This window comes from Pleurodeles waltl, chromosome 4_1 (genome assembly GCF_031143425.1).
Source record: "Pleurodeles waltl isolate 20211129_DDA chromosome 4_1, aPleWal1.hap1.20221129, whole genome shotgun sequence".
NCBI lineage: Eukaryota > Metazoa > Chordata > Amphibia > Caudata > Salamandridae > Pleurodeles > Pleurodeles waltl.
Window position 1 is genome coordinate 173,850,739 of NC_090442.1, and position 24,774 is coordinate 173,875,512.

The window sequence follows — 24,774 nt, forward strand, 5'->3', positions numbered from 1 at the left end:
ACCAGAAGAGAGTACTCACAAGAATGGGTAGACTTTATTGACTATTCAGTGAAGGTCTTGGAGGGGTGGTTACATGGCAGTAAAGTTTCTGACTATGAAAGCCTGTACAATCTAATCCTGAGAGAGCATATTCTGAATAACTGTGTGTCTGATTTGTTACACGAATATCTAGTGGACTCAGATCTGACCTCTCCCCAAGAATTGGGAAAGAAGGCAGACAAATGGGTCAGAACAAGAGTAAACAGAAAAGTTCATACAGAGGGTGACAAGGATGGCACGAAGAAGGATGGTAAGTCTTCAGACAAGGGTGGGGACAAATCTAAAAATGAGTCTTCATCAGGCCCACAAAAACACTCTGGTGGGGGTGGTGGGTCCAAATCCTCTTCTAATCAAGTAAAGAAACCATGGTGCTATTTATGTAAAGTTAAAGGCCATTGGACAACTGTAGGAGGCTGGACTGGCTTGTAGTGAGTACCAAGGGGTACTTGCACCTTGCACCAGGCCCAGTTATCCCTTATTAGTGTATAGGGTGTCTAGCAGCTTAGGCTGATAGATAATGGTAGCTTAGCAAAGCAGCTCAGGCTGAACTAGGAGACGTGTGAAGCTACTACAGTACCACTTAGTGTCATATGCACAATATCATAAGAAAACACAATACACAGTTATACTAAAAATAAAGGTACTTTATTTTTATGACAATATGCCAAAGTATCTTAGAGTGTACCCTCAGTGAGAGGATAGGAAATATACACAAGATATATATACACAATAGCAAAAATATGCAGTATAGTCTTAGAAAACAGTGCAAACAATGTATAGTTACAATAGGATGCAATGGGGAAACATAGGGATAGTGGCAACATAAACCATATACTCCAAAAGTGGAATGCGAACCACGAATGGACCCCAAACCTATGTGACCTTGTAGAGGGTCGCTGGGACTATTAGAAAATAGTGAGAGTTAGCAAAATAACCCTCCCCAAGACCCTGAAAAGTGAGTGCAAAGTGCACTAAAGTTCCCCTAAGGACAAAATAGTCGTGTTAGAGGGAAAATGCAAGGAAAACACAAATCAGCAATGCAACAACGATGGATTCCTGACTGAGGGTACCTGTGGAACAAGGGGACCAAGTCCAAAAGTCACAAGCAGCTCGGAGATGGGCAGATGCCCAAGAAATGCCAGCGGTTGGTGCAAAGAAGCTCTTACTAGGCTGAAGAACTGTGAATACTGCAGGAACGACAAGGGCTAGAGACTTCCCCTTTGGAGGATGGATCCCCCACGCCTTGGAGAGTCGTGCAGATGTGTTTTCCCGCCGGATGGACGCCAACAAGCCTTGCTACACGCAAATCGTACGTTTGGCGTTTTTGGACGCTGCTGGGGCCCAGGAGGGACCAGAAGGTCGCAAATTGGACCTGCAGAGAGAGGGGACGTCGAGCAAGACAAGGAGCCCTCACTGAAGCAGGTAGCACCCGGAGAAGTGCCAGAAACAGGCACTACGAGGATGCGTGAAACGGTGCTCGCCGAAGTTGCACAAAGGAGTCCCACGTCGCCGGAGACCAACTTAGACAGTCGTGCAATGCACGTTAGAGTGCCGTGGACCCAGGCTTGGCTGTGCACGAAGGATTTCCGCCGGAAGTGCACAGGGGCCGGAGAAGCTTGCAAAGTCGCGGTTCCCAGCAATGCAGCCCAGCGAGGTGAGGCAAGGACTTACCTCCACCAAACTTGGGCTGAAGAGTCACTGGACTGTGGGAGTCACTTGGACGGTGTCGCTGGATTCGAGGGACCTCGCTCGTCGTGCTGAGAGGAGACCCAAGGGACCGGAGATGCAGCTTTTTGGTGCCTGCGGTTGCAGGGGGAAGATTCCGTCGACCCACGGGAGATTTCTTCGGAGCTTCTGGTGCAGAGAGGAGGCAGACTACCCCCACAGCATGCACAAGCAGGAAAACAGTCGAGAAGGCGGCAGGATCAGCGTTACAGAGTTGCAGTAGTCGTCTTTGCTACTATGTTGCAGGTTTGCAGGCTTCCAGCGCGGTCAGCGGTCGATTCCTTATCAGAAGGTGAAGAGGGAGATGCAGAGGAACTCGGCTGAGCTCATGCATTCGTTATCTAAAGTTTCCCCAGAGACAGAGACCCTAAATAGCCAGAAAAGAGGGTTTGGCTACCTAGGAGAGAGGAAAGGCTACTAACACCTGAAGGAGCCTATCACAAGGAGTCTCTGACGTCACCTGGTGGCACTGGCCACTCAGAGCAGTCCAGTGTGCCAGCAGCACCTCTGTTTCCAAGATGGCAGAGGTCTGGAGCACACTGGAGGAGCTCTGGACACCTCCCAGGGGAGGTGCAGGTCAGGGGAGTGGTCACTCCCCTTTCCTTTGTCCAGTTTCGCGCCAGAGCAGGGGCTAAGGGGTCCCTGAACCGGTGTAGACTGGCTTATGCAGAATTGGGCACATCTGTGCCCAACAAAGCATTTCCAGAGGCTGGGGGAGGCTACTCCTCCCCTGCCTTCACACCATTTTCCAAAGGGAGAGGGTGTCACACCCTCTCTCAGAGGAAGTTCTTTGTTCTGCCATCCTGGGCCAGGCCTGGCTGGACCCCAGGAGGGCAGCTGCCTGTCTGAGGGGTTGGCAGCAGCAGCAGCTGCAGAGAAACCCCAGGAAGGGCAGTCTGGCAGTACCAGGGTCTGTGCTACAGACCACTGGGATCATGGAATTGTACCAACAATGCCAGGATGGCATAGAGGGGGCAATTCCATGATCATAGACATGTTACATGGCCATATTCGGAGTTACCATGGTGAAGCTACATATAGGTAGTGACCTATATGTAGTGCACGCGTGTAATGGTGTCCCCGCACTCACAAAGTTCAGTGAATTGGCTCTGAACAATGTGGGGGCACCTTGGCTAGTGCCAGGGTGCCCTCACACTAAGTAACTTTGCACCTAACCTTTACCAGGTAAAGGTTAGACATATAGGTGACTTATAAGTTACTTAAGTGCAGTGTAAAATGGCTGTGAAATAACGTGGACGTTATTTCACTCAGGCTGCAGTGGCAGGCCTGTGTAAGATTTGTCAGAGCTCCCTATGGGTGGCAAAAGAAATGCTGCAGCCCATAGGGATCTCCTGGAACCCCAATACCCTGGGTACCTCAGTACCATATACTAGGGAATTATAAGGGTGTTCCAGTAAGCCAATGTAAATTGGTAAAAATGGTCACTAGCCTGTCAGTGACAATTTGGAAAGAAATGAGAGAGCATAACCACTGAGGTTCTGGTTAGCAGAGCCTCAGTGAGACAGTTAGGCACCACACAGGGAACATATACATGCACACCTATGAGCACTGGGGCCCTGTGTGACAGGGTCCCAGTGACACATACATATAGGCCACAAACCTATGAGCACTGGGGTCCTGACCAGCAGGATCCCAGTGACACATAACAACCATACTGAAAACATAGGCCCTCATTCTGACCCTGGCGGTCGGCGGAGAGGCGGCGGTCGGACCGCGAACAGACCGGCGGTATTAAAAATGGCATTCTGACCCTGGCGGGAACCGCCAACACAGCCCGCCAACTTAACACTCCGACCGCCACAGCGGTACAAACAAACAGCGCGGCGGTTCCCGCCAACAGCCCGGCGGCAGACAAAGTACCGCCCACCCTATTACGACCCACCAATCTGCCACCTTTTCCGGGGCGGGAGCACCGCCGATAAGAACACGGCGGAAACAGACTACGAACGGGAAAACGCTCACCTCTACGCACTCCACGGGAGATCCCGGCAGTATGGAGCCAGAGTTGCAGGTCATCCCCGCACTCCTATTCCTCCTCATATACCAGGAGCACGCCCGGCGGCGCGGAAGACATCGGTGAGTACTGCACCTACGACACAGGGGAGGGAAAAGATTACCGGCACACACCCACCCACCCACACCCACTACAACACACACATCAATGCATTCCCACAGATCACTGTCACAACCCACAAACCACCCCCCTCCGAAATAATGCAAAGACCAAAAGAAGAGATCATAAACGGCCAGATATATTGAAATAAACTATGTACAAAATATATACAGCTACTAAATGTAGTCCAACCACTGTCCGTGGATCACAGGGGTCCTGTGCAAAGGGGCAAGGCCCAGTCCCACGACAAGAACTCCACGGAGAGAACACTGCAGGGGCATCAGAAAGAAAATAGGACAGGCACCTCAGGGGGAAGCGAAGGGGGGGCACCTCAGCCACTTGAGTACACGACGCCAGATCCACGAGGGGACTCCATCACCACTGGCCCCAGTCCATACAGTCCATACAGTGGGTGGCCTGCCCACTGGGCCATCCTGGGGAGAGCAAAGCCACAGTCCATACAGTCCATACAGTGGGTGGCCTGCCCACTGGGCCATCCTGGGGAGAGCAAAGCCACAGTCCATACAGTCCATACAGTGGGTGGCCTGCCCACTGGGCCATCCTGGGGAGAGCAAAGCCACAGTCCATACAGTCCATACAGTGGGTGGCCTGCCCACTGGGCCATCCTGGGGAGAGCAAAGCCACAGTCCATACAGTCCATACAGTGGGTGGGCTGCCCACTGGGCCATCCTGGGGAGAGCAAAGCCACAGTCCATACAGTCCATACAGTGGGTGGCCTGCCCACTGGGCCATCCTGGGGAGAGCAAAGCCACAGTCCATACAGTCCATACAGTGGGTGGCCTGCCCACTGGGCCTTCCTGGGGAGAGCAAAGCCACAGTCCAAACAGTCCATACAGTGGGTGGCCTGCCCACTGGGCCATCCTGGGGAGAGCAAAGCCACAGTCCAAACAGTCCATACAGTGGGTGGCCTGCCCACTGGGCCATCCTGGGGAGAGCAAAGCCACAGTCCATACAGTCCATACAGTGGGTGGCCTGCCCACTGGGCCATCCTGGGGAGAGCAAAGCCACAGTCCATACAGTCCATACAGTGGGTGGCCTGCCCACTGGGCCATCCTGGGGAGAGCAAAGCCACAGTCCATACAGTCCATACAGTGGGTGGCCTGCCCACTGGGCCATCCTGGGGAGAGCAAAGCCACAGTCCAAACAGTCCATAACAGACCCCACTGCCACTGGAGGAGGCAAGTTGGCCAGAGGACATCCTGCAGCCCTGCGCGAGATAGATCCTGCCCTGCCACGTCTGCCAAAGGGCCAGCGGTTCTTGCCTTGAAGGGCCCAGTCCAGCGGTTCTTGAGACGGCGGGGCCCAGTTCAGCGGTTCTTGCCTTGAAGGGCCCAGTTCAGCGGTTCTTGAGACGGCGGGGCCCAGTTCAGCGGTTCTTGAGACGGCGGGGCCCAGTTCAGCGGTTCTTGCCTTGAAGGGCCCAGGTCAGCGGTTCTTGCCTTGAAGGGCCCAGTCCAGCGGTTCTTGAGACGGCGGGGCCCAGTTCAGCGGTTCTTGCCTTGAAGGGCCCAGGTCAGCGGTTCTTGAGACGGCGGGGCCCAGTTCAGCGGTTCTTGAGACGGCGGGGCCCAGTTCAGCGGTTCTTGAGACGGCGGGGCCCAGTTCAGCGGTTCTTGAGACGGCGGGGCCCAGTTCAGCGGTTCTTGAGACGGCGGGGCCCAGTTCAGCGGTTCTTGAGACGGCGGGGCCCAGTTCAGCGGTTCTTGCCTTGAAGGGCCCAGGTCAGCGGTTCTTGAGACGGCGGGGCCCAGTTCAGCGGTTCTTGAGACGGCGGGGCCCAGTTCAGCGGTTCTTGAGACGGCGGGGCCCAGTTCAGCGGTTCTTGAGACGGCGGGGCCCAGTTCAGCGGTTCTTGAGACGGCGGGGCCCAGTTCAGCGGTTCTTGAGACGGCGGGGCCCAGTTCAGCGGTTCTTGAGACGGCGGGGCCCAGTTCAGCGGTTCTTGCCTTGAAGGGCCCAGGTCAGCGGTTCTTGAGACGGCGGGGCCCAGTTCAGCGGTTCTTGAGACGGCGGGGCCCAGTTCAGCGGTTCTTGCCTTGAAGGGCCCAGGTCAGCGGTTCTTGAGACGGCGGGGCCCAGTTCAGCGGTTCTTGAGACGGCGGGGCCCAGTTCAGCGGTTCTTGCCTTGAAGGGCCCAGTCCAGCGGTTCTTGAGACGGCGGGGCCCAGTTCAGCGGTTCTTGCCTTGAAGGGCCCAGTCCAGCGGTTCTTGAGACGGCGGGGCCCAGTTCAGCGGTTCTTGCCTTGAAGGGCCCAGGTCAGCGGTTCTTGAGACGGCGGGGCCCAGTTCAGCGGTTCTTGAGACGGCGGGGCCCAGTTCAGCGGTTCTTGCCTTGAAGGGCCCAGGTCAGCGGTTCTTGAGACGGCGGGGCCCAGTTCAGCGGTTCTTGAGACGGCGGGGCCCAGTTCAGCGGTTCTTGCCTTGAAGGGCCCAGTCCAGCGGTTCTTGAGACGGCGGGGCCCAGTTCAGCGGTTCTTGCCTTGAAGGGCCCAGTCCAGCGGTTCTTGAGACGGCGGGGCCCAGTTCAGCGGTTCTTGCCTTGAAGGGCCCAGGTCAGCGGTTCTTGAGATGGCGGGGCCCAGTTCAGCGGTTCTTGAGACGGCGGGGCCCAGTTCAGCGGTTCTTGCCTTGAAGGGCCCAGGTCAGCGGTTCTTGAGACGGCGGGGCCCAGTTCAGCGGTTCTTGAGACGGCGGGGCCCAGTTCAGCGGTTCTTGCCTTGAAGGGCCCAGGTCAGCGGTTCTTGAGACGGCGGGGCCCAGTTCAGCGGTTCTTGAGACGGCGGGGCCCAGTTCAGCGGTTCTTGAGACGGCGGGGCCCAGTTCAGCGGTTCTTGAGACGGCGGGGCCCAGTTCAGCGGTTCTTGAGACGGCGGGGCCCAGTTCAGCGGTTCTTGAGACGGCGGGGCCCAGTTCAGCGGTTCTTGAGACGGCGGACGGTCTATGGCCAACTGCTAATTGCATGGTGGTGCCCTCCTGGGCAGCGGGGATGGTGCTCCTTCACTGCCCACCTGGGCTGTGGGTGGTGGGGCCCTCCTGGCCAGCTGGGCTGGGTCCTCCCTGGGCAGCGGCTATGGGGGTGGTGGGCTCTCCCGGGGCAGCGGCTATGGGGGTTGTGGGCTCCTCCTGGGCAGCAGGCCTGCTGCCTGACCTCTCCAACTTGCTGCCCTTGCCCTCCTTAGTCGTCGGCCTGTGGCCCTTGCCTCCCTTTGGAGCTGTGGCTGGTGACTGTCTCTGGGTGGTGTCCGGGGGGGATGTAGAAGGCGGGCTCCTGCGGCGCCCCTTCCGCCTTCTGCTCCTCTTCCCAGGGGGTGGGCTGGCTGTCCCCTTGCTGCTGGGTGAAGATCCAGACATGCGGGCTGGCGGGCTCCAATACCCCTGCACCCTTGTCAAGGGGGCTGCAGGGCTGGTGGTGGCTGAGGTGCTCTTCTTACCCCGACGAGAAGGAGGGGGGGGCTCAGGGTCAGGAAAGAAGTTAGTAGTGGCGAGGAAGAGCTTCTTGGGACAATGGAGAGTGGTAGGTACAGTGGGAATGGGAGTGGAGGGAGAGGATGTGGTTGTAGGTGAGTCACGTTTGCTGTCTTTGGGTGCAGGTGCAGGAGGGATAGGCTGTCGTGAGGTGGATGGCTGTTGGGTGGGTGGGTGGCTGCGTTTGTGTGGTGTGGAAGAGGGGGTGACAGACACAGTGGGAGAGGACACAGGGGACGTGTAAATGGCAGTGGGGGTGGTGACTGCACGTGTGCGGACTGGAGTGGAGGGTGTGCTGGTGATGGAAACACTGGCTGATGGTGAGTTGAATGGAGGTGTGAGTGTAGACGTCACAGGGAGGGAGGAGGGAGACGAGGAGGTGGGGGTCACAGAGGTGGTAGTGACTGTTGGCATGTCTGCATCGGAATGTTGCGTGTGTGAATGTCTGGGTGATCTGTGGTGCTTATGTTTGGATGAGCTTCTCTTGGGTGTTGAGGTGTGTGCAGGCTGGTCTGATGGTGTGGGTGGGACAGGCAGAGGAACAGGAGACTGGGAGGAGGGAGTTAGTAGAGGCAGGCAGGAGACAGGGACAATGGCTGCCGTCAGTGCTGAGGCCAGAGCCTGGAACGATCGCTGATGGGCAGCCTGACCCGAATGAATGCCCTCCAGGTACGCATTGCTGCGATGAACCTCCCTCTCCACCCCCTGGATGGCATTCAAAAGGGTAGTCTGCCCAACAATGAGCGTTCGGAGGAGGTCAATGACCTCCTCACTGAGGGCAGCGGGGGTAACAGGGGCAGGGCCTGAGGTGCCTGGGGCGAAGGAGATGCCCGGCTTCCTGGCAGAGCGGGCACGGGGCGAACGCGGAGGGGCTGCTGGGAGGGCGGAGATGGTGCGCTGGGTGGCGGCTGTACCTGTAATGGCGGGGGGCACGGATGGTGCCACCCCCGCAAGGGAGCCCCCTTCCGAGGACGTGTCCGTGTCGCTGCAGGCTCCAGTCGTCCCCGTCGTGGAGCTCCCCTCGCCCTCCGTCTCACTGGTCCAGTCTGACTCTGTGGCATGGCCCTCCTGGGCCATGTGAGATGCAGCTCCCTCCTGCCCCGATGCCACTTCTCCTCCGCCTGATGATGCTGATGCACACAAGCACAGAAAGACAAACAAAAAGGGGGGGGGAGAGAGAAATAAAGGGATATTGAGTACATGGATCTCCGGTACAGTTAGCGGACATGACAGACACAGATGCCCCCTGCACTAAGTTGCGCACTTGGGGTCCGCTACGCATTCCGTGGAACATGCCCTACACGCCTAGAGTTGTCAACTGCACCCATGGATGACACGGCCCAGGGATGGCTGTACTGACACACTACTGAGGGTGGTGGCTGGGGACACAGGGGCTTACGGGGGTGCCCAGCCTACAGATATCGCCCTGGCCTAGGGGGACCCCCAGCCCTCCTCCCCCACCCAGACACCTCCACTGCACGACAACAGAGTAGATGATGCTTCTACTCACCCCCTTGTGTCTGCTGTGCTGCCCTCACGCGCCCATCCAAATCAGGGTAGGCCACCGCCAGGATCCGGAACATCAGGGGGCTCAGTTGACGGCAGGCACCCCGCCTACGTTGGGAGGCCATCCCCAGCAGAGACTCGGCGGTCTTCTTGGTCCCGCGGCGGATGTCCTCCCACCTCTTGCGGCAGTGGGTGCCCCGTCGATGGTGGACCCCCAGGCCCCGGACTTCCTTGGCGATGGCACGCCAAATCCCAATCTTCTCATGGGCGCGGACCTATGTGACACGTACAGGGAGGGAGAAATACCACGTTCAAGTTACTCAGCATTTTCCTTTCCAGTGGCCCAACGCCCCCCATCCCCGCCAGGCCCCCCGCCAGGCCCCCCGCCATGCCCAACATGCCCCCCATCCCCGCCAGGCCCCCCGCCAGCCCCAACATGCCCCCCATCCCCGCCAGGCCCCCCGCCAGGCCCCCCGCCATGCCCAACATGCCCCCCATCCCCGCCAGGCCCCCCGCCATGCCCAACATGCACCCCATCCCCGCCAGGCCCCCCGCCAGGCCCCCCGCCATGCCCAACATGCCCCCCATCCCCGCCAGGCCCCCCGCCAGGCCCCCCGCCATGCCCAACATGCCCCCCATCCCCGCCAGGCCCCCCGCCAGCCCCAACATGCACCCCATCCCCGCCAGGCCCCCCGCCAGCCCCAACATGCCCCCCATCCCCGCCAGGCCCCCGCCAGGCCCCCCGCCATGCCCAACATGCACCCCATCCCCGCCAGGCCCCCCGCCAGGCCCCCCGCCAGCCCCAACATGCACCCCATCCCCGCCAGGCCCCCCGCCAGCCCCAACATGCACCCCATCCCCGCCAGGCCCCCCGCCAGCCCCAACATGCCCCCCATCCCCGCCAGGCCCCCCGCCAGGCCCCCCGCCATGCCCAACATGCCCCCCATCCCCGCCAGGCCCCCCGCCAGCCCCAACATGCACCCCATCCCCGCCAGGCCCCCAAGCCAGCCAGTGGCCCCAAATCCAGATAGAATTAAACTCACTTGTTGGTCTGGAGGACCGTAGAGTTGCGCATACTGGGGGAGGACCCCATCCACAAGTTTCTCCAACTCCTCTCCAGTGAAGGCAGGGGCCCTTTCCCCAGTCGCAGCAGCCATTGTCCCTTCCAGACCGAGGTCACAGCAACACTTGCAGTATAGGTCCTCTCCTGTGAAAGTTCAAGTCGCAAGTGGATAAGTAGATAGAAAATGGCGGTCACGTCCGCGGCGGTGCGTACCGCGGCGGTGCGTCCCGCCACCGCCGGCGCCCTTCGCCATTGGCTCCTGAAACCCATAGGCTTCAATGTTAACCAATGCGGCTTCGCGCCGCGGTCTTGGCCCGCCGCCCGCCGCGGTGTGCCACGCCAGCGCATTGACCTCACATCCCATTGTCACACTTCACAGGTCAGGCAGCCGCCATTTCCAGGGCCCACATGGCTCAATTTCAACTGCGTCACACAGGCCTAGGCCTTGCATAGCCACTCATACACGCCATTCACTGCATAGAGAATCGTATACTGTGCTAGCTGTGAGTACGTACCTGTGGGTTGCCTGACTGTGTGCTCCATGTTGTCCTTCCTAGGCACCGTCCGCTGGGTTGGGCGAGGAGACGGATGAATCCTCCCGTGTACCGACCGCTGGTGGACCTGTCGACAATGGAAGAACGCCACATTATCCTGACCTACCGTCTTAACCGTGCCACTATCCATGAACTGTGTGCCCGGCTGGAGCCCGACCTGATGTCCCCCATCCGCCAACCCACAGGGATTCCCCCTCTGGTGCAGGTCATGTCAGTACTCCATTTCTTGGCAAGTGGGTCATTTCAGACAACAGTGGGAATTGCTTCTGGGATGTCTCAGCCCATGTTTTCAAAGGTGTTATCCAGAGTGTTGTCTGCCCTGATGAAATCCGTGAGGAACTACATCATTTTCCCTGAGGTGGGCGAACTGGCTACAGTGAAGGGTGATTTCTACGCCCTTGGACATATTCCCAACGTAATTGGTGCCATTGATGGGACCCATGTGGCTTTGGTTCCCCCAAGAGACAGGGAGCAGGTGTACAGGAACAGAAAAAGTTACCATTCAATGAACATCCAGGTGGTGTGTTTGGCTGACCAGTACATCTCGCATGTAAATGCCAAATTCCCAGGGTCAGTGCATGACGCCTACATCATGCGGAATAGCAGCATCCCTTACGTGATGGAACAGCTACAGAGACACCGTGTATGGCTAGTGGGGGACTCTGGGTACCCCAACCTGTCGTGGCTACTGACCCCAGTAAGGAATCCCCGGACCAGGGCAGAGGAACGGTACAATGAGGCCCATGGGCGTACTAGGAGGGTGATCGAACGCACCTTTGGCCTCCTAAAGGCCAGGTTTCGCTGCCTGCATATGACCGGGGGATCCCTAATGTACTCACCTAAGAAGGTGTGTCACATCATCGTGGCCTGCTGCATGCTTCACAACCTGGCTTTGCACCGCCAGGTGCCTTTCCTGCAGGAGGATGGTCGAGACGGTGGTGTTGTGGCAGCGGTGGAACCTGAGGAGAGTGACGAGGAGGAAGACGACGGGGCTGAAACAGACAACAGGGACAGAATCATTGAACAGTACTTCCAATAGGACACAGGTAACATTTCAAAGATAATTTAGTAAAAGTTAACTACTCTGCAGCATCTCTGCTGCCTGTCTATTTGCCCCAGTGTATGATGACTGAGTTTTGGCTTTTCCCTCCCTATTTCAGATCTGGGGTCCCCACTACGAGTCCTGTGCTTCGTTTCCCCATGGACTACAGCTTTGTGGCAGCTGTTTGTTGACTTCACCATGTACATGGACATATTTGCACTGTCATGTCAATTACAATCTATTGAAATCACAGCCAGACTCCTGATATTTTGGTGCAAAATAGGTGTTTATTGAAGTGCTCAAAATGGGATGGGTGGTTTCAAGTGGGTGGGGGCTATGGTGAAGGAATGTCCATGGCAGAGTCCAGAGTAACAGTCACACAGGTGCATTGTCCAGAGGCCTGTGGAGAGATGGAGCATGGGCAGTTCGAGGATGGACAGGGTGACAATGTGGGACAGTGGGATGACATCAGGTGGTATCCATTGCTGGCGGGGGTCTTGACATCCTACTCTGTCTTGCGAGATCTCAGGGCCCTCTTGCGGGGTGGTTCTTCTCCTGCAGGAGGTGGGGGTCTGGTGGGCTGCTGCTGTGCGGGGGCCTCCTGTCCACTAGCGCCGGCGGAGGTGGATGGCTGTTCTTGGTCCCGGCTAGTGGCAGGGGCCCTTGGGTGTTGTTCAGTGTCCGCCCTGCTGTTGACGAGGTCCTGCAGCAGCCCTACCATGGTAACCAGGGTGGTGTTGATGGCTCGGATGTCCTCCCTGTACCCCCGATAGTGTTCCTCCTGCAGCACCTGGATCTCCTGGAACCGGGCCAGTACCGTCGCCATCGTCTCCTGGGAGCGGTTGTATGCTCCCATGATGGTGGTGAGGACCTCGTGGAGAGTGGGTTCCCTGGGCCTCTCCTCCCCCCCCTGTCGCACAGCTGCCCGCCGAGTTGCCCTGTTTCCCTGGGCCTCTGCCCCCTGGCCGGTGTGCCCACTACCACTGCCCCCAGGTCCCTGTTGTTGTTGGGGTGGTGGGTTATCCTGGGTGCCCTGTAGTGGTAGACACACCGCAGATTGACGCGCCCTGGAGACAGAGGCATGGGCCCGCTGGGTGGGAGCTGTGCTGGTGTTCCCAGAGGGGTTAGGGTCTATAGTGGCCTGTGCCTGTGTGAGGGGAACCGACTGTCCAGAGGTCCCCGATGGTCCGGGCTGGTCATCGGTGTCCAGATCGACAGAGCTGCTGTCATCGCTGACGGCCTCTTGGGTGGGGGGTGTGGATAATTCTGGCCCCTCCGCCGCGGTGTGTTGACGGTCGGGTCCTGCAGGGGTATAGAGGTATGGTTATAGTTTCAATGTGTGGCATATGGGTGTATCTGTGGGTTCCCGTGTCCCCAAGTGCTGGCATTCGTGTGTGGGGGCTTTGGTGAGGGTGGCTTGTGGGGGGGATGTGTATATGCATTGGGCATGCTTTGGTGATGGGTGTCCATGCTTAGTGGACGCATGCAGGCCTAGGTTTTGGGATGTGTGGGTTGTGATGGTGAGACATTGGCGGGGAATAGGTGTGCTGGGGGTGGGGGTGAGGATGGTGGTGGGGGTGAGGATGGTGGTGGGGGTGAGGGTGGGGGTGAGGATGGTGGTGGGGGTGAGGGTGGGGGTGAGGATGGGGGTGGGGGTGAGGGTGGGGTTCGAGGATGGGGGTGAGGGTTGGGGTCTGATTTGGCATGCAGGTGGGGGGGAAGCAGTATTGAAGCTTCAACTTACCAGTATCCATTCCTCCGCCGACTCCTGCGAGGCCGTCAGGATGCAGGATGTTCAAGACTTCCTCCTCCCATGATGTGAATTGTGGGGGTTGAGGTGGGGGTCCTCCGCCAGTCTTCTGCACGGCGATGTTGTGCCTGGATACCATGGAACGCACCTTCCCCCGTAGGTCGTTCCATCGCTTCCTGATGTCTTCCCGATTTCTGGGGTGCTGTCCCACTGCGTTCACCCTGTCGACAATCCTCTGCCATAGCTCCGTCCTCCGGGCAATGCTGGTGTATTGGACCTGTGTGCCGAACAGCTGGGGCTCTACACGAACGATTTCCTCCACCATAACCCTGAGTTCTTCGTCTGTGAAGCGGGGTTGTCTTTGGGGTGCCATGGGGTGGTGTGTATGATGTGTGGGGTGGAGTATGTGTATTTAAGTGAGTTGAGTGTGGTGGTGTGTGTTGTTTTGTGTGTGGATAGTGTGTGGGTGATGGTGTTGAGTGGCTGTGGCTGTTATGTTTTGGATGCTGGTGTCTCTCTCTTGCCTTCTTTACGATTTTGTAAGCGTAGGGGCTTGTGGGTGATGTGGGTGGGTGTTTTATATTGTATTGTGTGTGTGGGAGTGGTGTGTGTATGTGTATCAGGTGTGTGGGATTCAAATCGTCCAATGTGGGTGAGTTTTGTTCGTTGGTGGGTATTCTGACCGCGCCGGTGTGTCCCGCCAATGGAATACCGCGTTTGAATGACCGCCGCGTGGATTCGTGGGTCGTAATGGGATGGGCGTATTTCTGTTGGCGTGGCGGTGGAGGTTTGGTCACCTCCACCTTTCCGCCGACCGCTGGTCTGGCGGTCTGTTGTGGCGGTCGGATTTTCGGAGGTTTGCCTTCTGCGGGTCAGAATGACCGTGGCGGGTTTCCGCGACCGCGGCGGGATTATGGAGGATTTCTGACCGGCGGTAGGCGCCTTTTACCGCCGAGGTCAGAATGACCCCCATAGTGTTTTCACTATGAGCACTGAGGCCTGGCTATCAGGATCCCAGTGAGACAGTGAAAACAGTGACAAACACCCTGACATACACTCACAAACAGGCCAAAAGTGGGGGTAACAAGGTCAGAAAGAGGCTACCTTCTCACACAACCCCCCCCCAAACGAAGGACAATAAGGCTAACCTTGGCCAGTTGAGACTTTATTGTCTAAGTGGTGATAAGTAGAGAGTAGCTCTGCAATAGACTGGTTACTCCCTTTATCATCCACTATATGGTTACTTCCCTGTGGGGATGTTAACCACCCTGTTTGAAGTTTTTTAGCTAACCAACAATGTGAAGATGTATTTTCAGAGTTTCTATCAGTAAGTTTTAGTTTAGAGCAGTGGGAATTATCCACTGAACCTATTTGTAATGATGGAAATGCCAGACAGGGATGCTGTCTCAGTAAAGCCATAGCTGGACAAAAACTTTGTCCATTTGGCTGGAAGAGAGAACAGGGATGCTGTTTCTCTTGAGTTGGAGCAGGGCAGGGATGCTGTCCTATCAGCTCCACACTAGGGCAGGGATGCTGTCCTAAGTGTTGTGAGGCAGTGCAGAGTTTCTGCACTAAAGCTTCTCTGGGAGGGTTGGAGGGATGCTCCATGTTAACTAAAATGGTGCTCTTTTTCTCACCAATGTTAGTTATCCCACAGAGAGGTACTTCCACCTCAGGGAGTACAGTTTTGCCAACTGATGATTCCCTTGGAACAGGTGCCACCCCAGGAGAGGTTTCTCCCACCACAGGAATGGTATCCTGAATGGTAGGGTGGTTAGGGGATACTGTGATACCCTTTTTACCTGTTGATGGAGAGGGATCCTGAGTTTTCAGGCCTTCTCTCCTTTGCTTTTTCATTTCACTTGAAATGAGAGGGAACAATTCCTCAGGGATGCCCAGCATGGCTGCATGGGCATAAAACTCTACATCAGCCCAACCTGAGGCCTCTAGGTCATTACCTAAGAGACAGTCTACAGGTAAGCTAGGTGATACCACCTCCTGCTTAGGGCCAGTAACTCCACCCCAAATAAACTGAATTATAGCTAAGGGAAGAAACTTAGTGGAGTTATGGACATCAATAATCTTATACTGTTGTCCAATGATGTGTTGTTCGGGAGGCACTAGGTTTTCAGTCACCAAAGTGAAACTGGCACCTGTGTCCCTGTAGGCCAAGGCCTCAACACCATTTATTGAAACTGTCTGCCTGTACTTATCCATTGTAAGGGGACAAGCAGCCAGTGTGGCAAGGCCAATGCCACTAGGTGTGACAGAAACTGTCTTGGGACTGATTACATCAGTTTCCACTATGGACCCATAAGTGAACCCAACTACACCCTTTGCTTGACTGTTGCCAGCAGTCCCACCACTAGTACCACTACTGCTAGGGGCACTAGAGCTTGATGTATTAGTGGTGGTAGGCTCAGGGGGTTTACCTGGACAGGACTTATCCCCTGGCCTATGGCCTCTGTTTTTACACACAAAGCACCAAGGCTTTTTAATGTGTGCAGGTTGGGAAGAAGAGGAAGAATTTGTTTTATCCCCACCCTCTGAAGAGTGTTTAAGATTTGAAGTGGGATCTTTGGTTTTACCCTTATCCCCATGCTTATCTTGAGATTTTTCACCATCTTTCTTCTTATTGCCATCTTTGTCACCCCCTGTATGAACTTTTCTGTTCACCCTTGTTCTGACCCATTTGTCTGCCTTCTTTCCCAATTCTTGGGGAGAGGTCAGATCAGAGTCTACCAGGTACTGGTGCAACAAATCAGACACACAATTATTAAGTATATGCTCTCTCAGGATTGTGTTATACAGGCTTTCATAATCAGTAACTTTACTGCCATGTAACCACCCCTCCAAGGCCTTCACTGAATGGTCAATGAAATCAACCCAGTCTTGTGAAGACTCCTTTTTGGTCTCTCTGAACTTTATCCTGTACTGTTCAGTGGTTAAGCCATAACCATCCAGGAGTGCATTCTTAAGAACTGTAAAATTATTGGCATCATTTTCTTTCACAGTAAGGAGCCTATCCCTACCTTTTCCACTAAATGATAGCCATAGGATAGCAGCCCACTGCCTTTGAGGGACATCCTGTACAGCACAGGCCCTCTCAAGTGCAGCAAACCACTTGTTAATGTCATCCCCCTCCTTATAAGGGGGAACTATCTTGTGCAGATTCCTGGAATCATGCTCTTTTGCAGGATGACTATGGGGAATACTGCTGCTGCCACCATGGGTATCTAAACCCAACTTCTGTCTTTCCCTCTCTATTTCTAAAGACTGTCTATCCAAATCCAGCTGTTGCTTCTTGAGCTTCAGTCTGGTTTGTTCCACTCTCAATCTATTGAGCTCCCTTTCTAACAATCTGTCATCAGGGTGGGTGGGAGGGACATTTCTAGATACAGAGGTATGATGGGAATGAACAGAAGGAGACCTGTCCCTTACAGAGGGCACCCTAACAGCTTGGCTACCAGTATAATGTGAGAGCACACCATTAGTATGGTGTGATTCAACCTCTGTACCAACTATGCTAGACTGTCTAGTAATGGGCAGGCTGAGAAGTTTCTTTCCTGAACCTTTTCCTGGGGGAGTCCCTGGATCAGATTGAGAACCATTAGCTACTTTTTCTACAGATTGGGCACTTATGGCCTTATCCTGTACTCTAAGCATATTAATTAACAGTTCTAAGGAAGGATTCTTCCCTACACTCAAACCTCTCTCTATGCAGAGACTCCTTGCTCCTTTCCAGCTAAGGTGATCATATGCAAGTTTGGACAGTTCAACTTTTTGGCCTGTGCCAGACATTTTTTAGAGAGAGTTAAAGTGATAGACAAAGAGAAAAAAAAGTTTTCAGAACTTTTTGGAAAGACAGAAAAAACTTTTTAAACTTTTAAGAACTTTTTGAAAATTTAGAAGTACTTTTCAGCACTTAGAAAAGAGTGAAAAGAGGAAATGCAAAACTTTTTGGCTATGTGTATATATACTGACCTTGTTTTGTATATTTTTCTCTTATGAAAAGTACAATGACAAGAGTGGTAAGTAGTCTCAAAGCACTAATCCCACCGCTGCACAACCAATGTAGGAGGCTGGACTGGCTTGTAGTGAGTACCAAGGGGTACTTGCACCTTGCACCAGGCCCAGTTATCCCTTATTAGTGTATAGGGTGTCTAGCAGCTTAGGCTGATAGATAATGGTAGCTTAGCAAAGCAGCTCAGGCTGAACTAGGAGACGTGTGAAGCTACTACAGTACCACTTAGTGTCATATGCACAATATCATAAGAAAACACAATACACAGTTATACTAAAAATAAAGGTACTTTATTTTTATGACAATATGCCAAAGTATCTTAGAGTGTACCTGTGAGAAGGTAGCCTCTTTCTAGCCTTGTTACCCCCACTTTTGGCCTGTTTGTGAGTGTATGTCAGGGTGTTTGTCACTGTTTTCACTGTCTCACTGGGATCCTGATAGCCAGGCCTCAGTGCTCATAGTGAAAACACCATGTTTTCAGTATGGTTGTTATGTGTCACTGGGATCCTGCTAGTCAGGACCCCAGTGCTCATAGGTTTGTGGCCTATATGTATGTGTCACTGGGACCCTGTCACACAGGGCCCCAGTGCTCATAGGTGTGCATGTATATGTTCCCTGTGTGGTGCCTAACTGTCTCACTGAGGCTCTGCTAACCAGAACCTCAGTGGTTATGCTCTCTCATTACTTTCAAATTGTCACTAACAGGCTAGTGACCATTTTTACCAATTTACATTGGCTTACTGGAACACCCTTATAATTCCATAGTATATGGTACTGAGGTACCCAGGGTATTGGGGTTCCAGGAGATCCCTATGGGCTGCAGCATTTCTTTTGCCACCCATAGGGAGCTCTGACAATTCTTACACAGGCCTGCCACTGCAGCCTGAGTGAAATAACGTCCACGTTATTTCACAGCCATTTTACACTGCACTTAAGTAACTTATAAGTCACCTATATGTCTAACCTTTACCTGGTAAAGGTTAGGTGCAAAGTTACTTAGTGTGAGGGCACCCTGGCACTAGCCAAGGTGCCCCCACATTGTTCAGAGCCAATTCACTGAACTTTGTGAGTGCGGGGACACCATTACACGCGTGCCCTACATATAGGTCACTACCTATATGTAGCTTCACCATGGTAACTCCGAATATGGCCATGTAACATGTCTATGATCATGGAATTGCCCCCTCTATGCCATCCTGGCATTGTTGGTACAATTCCATGATCCCAGTGGTCTGTAGCACAGACCCTGGTACTGCCAGACTGCCCTTCCTGGGGTTTCACTGCAGCTGCTGCTGCTGCCAACCCCTCAGACAGGCAGCTGCCCTCCTGGGGTCCAGCCAGGCCTGGCCCAGGATGGCAGAACAAAGAACTTCCTCTGAGAGAGGGTGTGACACCCTCTCCCTTTGGAAAATGGTGTGAAGGCAGGGGAGGAGTAGCCTCCCCCAGCCTCTGGAAATGCTTTGTTGGGCACAGAGGTGCCCAATTCTGCATAAGCCAGTCTACACCGGTTCAGAGACCCCTTAGCCCCTGCTCTGGCGCGAAACTGGACAAAGGAAAGGGGAGTGACCACTCCCCTGACCTGCACCTCCCCTGGGAGGTGTCCAGAGCTCCTCCAGTGTGCTCCAGACCTCTGCCATCTTGGAAACAGAGGTGCTGCTGGCACACTGGACTGCTCTGAGTGGCCAGTGCCACCAGGTGACGTCAGAGACTCCTTGTGATAGGCTCCTTCAGGTGTTAGTAGCCTTTCCTCTCTCCTAGGTAGCCAAACCCTCTTTTCTGGCTATTTAGGGTCTCTGTCTCTGGGGAAACTTTAGATAACGAATGCATGAGCTCAGCCGAGTTCCTCTGCATCTCCCTCTTCACCTTCTGATAAGGAATCGACCGCTGACCGCGCTGGAAGCCTGCAAACCTGCAACATAGTAGCAAAGACGACTACTGCAACTCTGTAACGCTGATCCTGCCGCCTTCTCGACTGTTTTCCTGCTTGTGCATGCTGTGGGGGTAGTCTGCCTCCTCTCTGCACCAGAAGCTTCGAAGAAATCTCCCGTGGGTCGACGGAATCTTCCCCCTGCAACCGCAGGCACCAAAAAGCTGCATTACCGGTCCCTTGGGTCTCCTCTCAGCACGACGAGCGAGGTCCCTCGAATCCAGCGACACCGTCCAAGTGACCCCCACAGTCCAGTGACTCTTCAGCCCAAGTTTGGTGGAGGTAAGTCCTTGCCTCACCTCGCTGGGCTGCATTGCTGGGAACCGCGACTTTGCAAGCTACTCCGGCCCCTGTGCACTTCTGGCGGAAATCCTTCGTGCACAGCCAAGCCTGGGTCCACGGCACTCTAACCTGCATTGCACGACTTTCTAAGTTGGTCTCCGGCGACGTGGGACTCCTTTGTGCAACTTCGGCGAGCACCGTTTCACGCATCCTCGTAGTGCCTGTTTCTGGCACTTCTCCGGGTGCTACCTGCTTCAGTGAGGGCTCTTTGTCTTGCTCGACGTCCCCTCTCTCTGCAGGTCCAATTTGCGACCTTCTGGTCCCTCCTGGGCCCCAGCAGCGTCCAAAAACGCCAAACGCACCATTTGCGTGTAGCAAGGCTTGTTGGCGTCCATCCGGCGGGAAAACACTTCTGCACGACTCTCCAAGGCGTGGGGGATCCATCCTCCAAAGGGGAAGTCTCTAGCCCTTGTCGTTCCTGCAGTATTCACAGTTCTTCAGCCTAGTAAGAGCTTCTTTGCACCAACCGCTGGCATTTCTTGGGCATCTGCCCATCTCCGAGCTGCTTGTGACTTTTGGACTTGGTCCCCTTGTTCCACAGGTACCCTCAGTCAGGAATCCATCGTTGTTGCATTGCTGATTTGTGTTTTCCCTGCATTTTCCCTCTAACACGACTATTTTGTCCTTAGGGGAACTTTGGTGCACTTTGCACTCACTTTTCAGGGTCTTGGGGAGGGTTATTTTTCTAACTCTCACTATTTTCTAATAGTCCCAGCGACCCTCTACAAGGTCACATAGGTTTGGGGTCCATTCGTGGTTCGCATTCCACTTCTGGAGTATATGGTTTGTGTTGCCCCTATCCCTATGTTTCCCCATTGCATCCTATTGTAACTATACATTGTTTGCACTGTTTTCTAAGACTATACTGCATATTTTTGCTATTGTGTATATATATCTTGTGTATATTTCCTATCCTCTCACGGAGGGTACACTCTAAGATACTTTGGCATATTGTCATAAAAATAAAGTACCTTTATTTTTAGTATAACTGTGTATTGTGTTTTCTTATGATATTGTGCATATGACACTAAGTGGTACTGTAGTAGCTTCACACGTCTCCTAGTTCAGCCTGAGCTGCTTTGCTAAGCTACCATTATCTATCAGCCTAAGCTGCTAGACACCCTATACACTAATAAGGGATAACTGGGCCTGGTGCAAGGTGCAAGTACCCCTTGGTACTCACTTCAAGCCAGTCCAGCCTCCTACATTGGTTGTGCAGCGGTGGGATAAGTGCTTTGAGACTTCTTACCACTCTTGTCATTGTACTTTTCATAGGAGAAAAATATACAAAACAAGGTCAGTGTATATACACATAGCCAAAAAGTTTTGCATTTCCTCTTTTCACTCTTTTCTAAGTGCTGAAAAGTACTTCTAAACTTTCAAAAATTCTTAAAAGTTTAAAAAGTTTTTTTCTGTCTTTCCAAAAAGTTCTGAAAACTTTTTTCTCTTTGTCTATCACTTTAACTCTCTCTAAAAAATGTCTGGCACAGGCCAAAAAGTTGAACTGTCCAAACTTGCATATGATCACCTTAGCTGGAAAGGAGCAAGGAGTCTCTGCATAGAGAGAGGTTTGAGTGTAGGGAAGAATCCTTCCTTAGAACTGTTAATTAATATGCTTAGAGTACAGGATAAGGCCATAAGTGCCCAATCTGTAGAAAAAGTAGCTAATGGTTCTCAATCTGATCCAGGGACTCCCCTAGGAAAAGGTTCAGGAAAGAAACTTCTCAGCCTGCCCATTACTAGACAGTCTAGCATAGTTGGTACAGAGGTTGAATCACACCATACTGATGGTGTGCTCTCACATTATACTGGTAGCCAAGCTGTTAGGGTGCCCTCTGTAAGGGACAGGTCTCCTTCTGTTCATTCCCATCATACCTCTGTATCTAGAAATGTCCCTCCCACCCACCCTGATGACAGATTGTTAGAAAGGGAGCTCAATAGATTGAGAGTGGAACAAACCAGACTGAAGCTCAAGAAGCAACAGCTGGATTTGGATAGACAGTCTTTAGAATTAGAGAAGGAAAGACAGAAGTTGGGTTTAGATACCCATGGTGGCAGCAGCAGTATTCCCCATAGTCATCCTGCAAAAGAGCATGATTCCAGGAATCTGCACAAGATAGTTCCCCCTTATAAGGAGGGGGATGACATTAACAAGTGGTTTGCTGCACTTGAGAGGGCCTGTGCTGTACAGGATGTCCCTCAAAAGCAGTGGGATGCTAAACTATGGCTATCATTTAGTGGAAAAGGTAGGGATAGGCTCCTTAACGTGAAAGAAAATGATGCCAATAATTTCCAAGTTCTTAAGAATGCACTCCTGGATGGTTATGGCTTAACCACTGAACAGTACAGGATAAAGTTCAGAGATACCAAAAAGGAGTCTTCACAAGACTGGGTTGATTTCATTGACCAGGCAGTGAAGGCCTTGGAGGGGTGGTTACATGGCAGTAAAGTTACTGATTATGACAGCCTGTATAACTTGATCCTGAGAGAGCATATTCTTAATAATTGTGTGTCTGATTTGTTGCACCAGTACCTGGTAGACTCTGATCTGACCTCTCCCCAAGAATTGGGAAAGAAGGCAGACAAATGGGTCAGAACAAGGGTGAACAGAAAAGTTCATACAGGGGGTGACAAAGACGGCAATAAGAAGAAAGATGGTGAAAAATCTCAAGATAAGCATGGGGATAAGGGTAAAACCAAAGATCCCACTTCAAATCTTAAACACTCTTCAGAGGGTGGGGATAAAACAAATTCTTCCTCTTCTTCCCAACCTGCACACATTAAAAAGCCTTGGTGCTTTGTGTGTAAAAACAGAGGCCATAGGCCAGGGGATAAGTCCTGTCCAGGTAAACCCCCTGAGCCTACCACCACTAATACATCAAGCTCTAGTGCCCCTAGCAGTAGTGGTACTAGTGGTGGGACTGCTGGCAACAGTCAAGCAAAGGGTGTAGTTGGGTTCACTTATGGGTCCATAGTGGAAACTGATGTCATCAGTCCCAAGACAGTTTCTGTCACACCTAGTGGCATTGGCCTTGCCACACTGGCTGCTTGTCCCCTTACAATGGATAAGTACAGGCAGACAGTTTCAATAAATGGTGTTGAGGCCTTGGCCTACAGGGACACAGGTGCCAGTTTCACTTTGGTGACTGAAAACCTAGTGCCTCCTGAACAACACATCATTGGACAACAGTATAAGATTATTGATGTCCATAACTCCACTAAGTTTCTTCCCTTAGCTATAATTCAGTTTAGTTGGGGTGGAGTTACTGGCCCTAAGCAGGTGGTGGTATCACCTAGCTTACCTGTAGACTGTCTCTTAGGTAATGACCTAGAGGCCTCAGGTTGGGCTGATGTAGAGTTTTATGCCCATGCAGCCATGCTGGGCATCCCTGAGGAATTGTTCCCTCTCATTTCAAGTGAAATGAAAAAGCAAAGGAGAGAAGGCCTGAAAACTCAGGATCCCTCTCCATCAACAGGTAAAAAGGGTATCACAGTATCCCCTAACCACCCTACCATTCAGGATACTATTCCTGTGGTGGGAGAAACCTCTCCTGGGGTGGCACCTGTTCCAAGGGAATCATCAGCTGGCAAAGCTGGACTCCCTGAGGTGGAAGTACCTCTCTGTGGGATAACTAACATTGGTGAGAAAAACAGCACCATTTTAGTTAACATGGAGCATCCCTCCAACCCTCCCAGAGAAACTTTAGTGCAGAAACCCTGCACTACCTCACAACACTTAGGACAGCATCCCTGCCCTAGTGTGGAGCTCATAGGACAGCATCCCTGCCCTGCTCCAACTCAAGAGAAACAGCATCCCTGTTCTCTCTTCCAGCCAGATGGACAAAGTTTTTGCCCAGCTATGGCTTTTCTGAGACAGCATCCCTGTCTGGCATTTCCATCACTACAAATAGGTTCAGTGGACAATTCCCACTGCTCTAAACTAAAACTTACTGATAGAAACTCTGAAAATACATCTTCACATTGTTGCTTAGCTAAAAAACTTCAAACAGGGTGGTTTACATCCCCACAGGGAAGTAACCATATAGTGGATGATAAAGGGAGTAACCAGTCTATTGCAGAGCTACTCTCTACTTATCACCACTTAGACAATAAAGTCTTAACTGGCCAAGGTTAGCCTTATTGTCCTTCGTTTGGGGGGGGGGTTGTGTGAGAAGGTAGCCTCTTTCTAGCCTTGTTACCCCCACTTTTGGCCTGTTTGTGAGTGTATGTCAGGGTGTTTGTCACTGTTTTCACTGTCTCACTGGGATCCTGATAGCCAGGCCTCAGTGCTCATAGTGAAAACACCATGTTTTCAGTATGGTTGTTATGTGTCACTGGGATCCTGCTAGTCAGGACCCCAGTGCTCATAGGTTTGTGGCCTATATGTATGTGTCACTGGGACCCTGTCACACAGGGCCCCAGTGCTCATAGGTGTGCATGTATATGTTCCCTGTGTGGTGCCTAACTGTCTCACTGAGGCTCTGCTAACCAGAACCTCAGTGGTTATGCTCTCTCATTACTTTCAAATTGTCACTAACAGGCTAGTGACCATTTTTACCAATTTACATTGGCTTACTGGAACACCCTTATAATTCCATAGTATATGGTACTGAGGTACCCAGGGTATTGGGGTTCCAGGAGATCCCTATGGGCTGCAGCATTTCTTTTGCCACCCATAGGGAGCTCTGACAATTCTTACACAGGCCTGCCACTGCAGCCTGAGTGAAATAACGTCCACGTTATTTCACAGCCATTTTACACTGCACTTAAGTAACTTATAAGTCACCTATATGTCTAACCTTTACCTGGTAAAGGTTAGGTGCAAAGTTACTTAGTGTGAGGGCACCCTGGCACTAGCCAAGGTGCCCCCACATTGTTCAGAGCCAATTCACTGAACTTTGTGAGTGCGGGGACACCATTACACGCGTGCCCTACATATAGGTCACTACCTATATGTAGCTTCACCATGGTAACTCCGAATATGGCCATGTAACATGTCTATGATCATGGAATTGCCCCCTCTATGCCATCCTGGCATTGTTGGTACAATTCCATGATCCCAGTGGTCTGTAGCACAGACCCTGGTACTGCCAGACTGCCCTTCCTGGGGTTTCACTGCAGCTGCTGCTGCTGCCAACCCCTCAGACAGGCAGCTGCCCTCCTGGGGTCCAGCCAGGCCTGG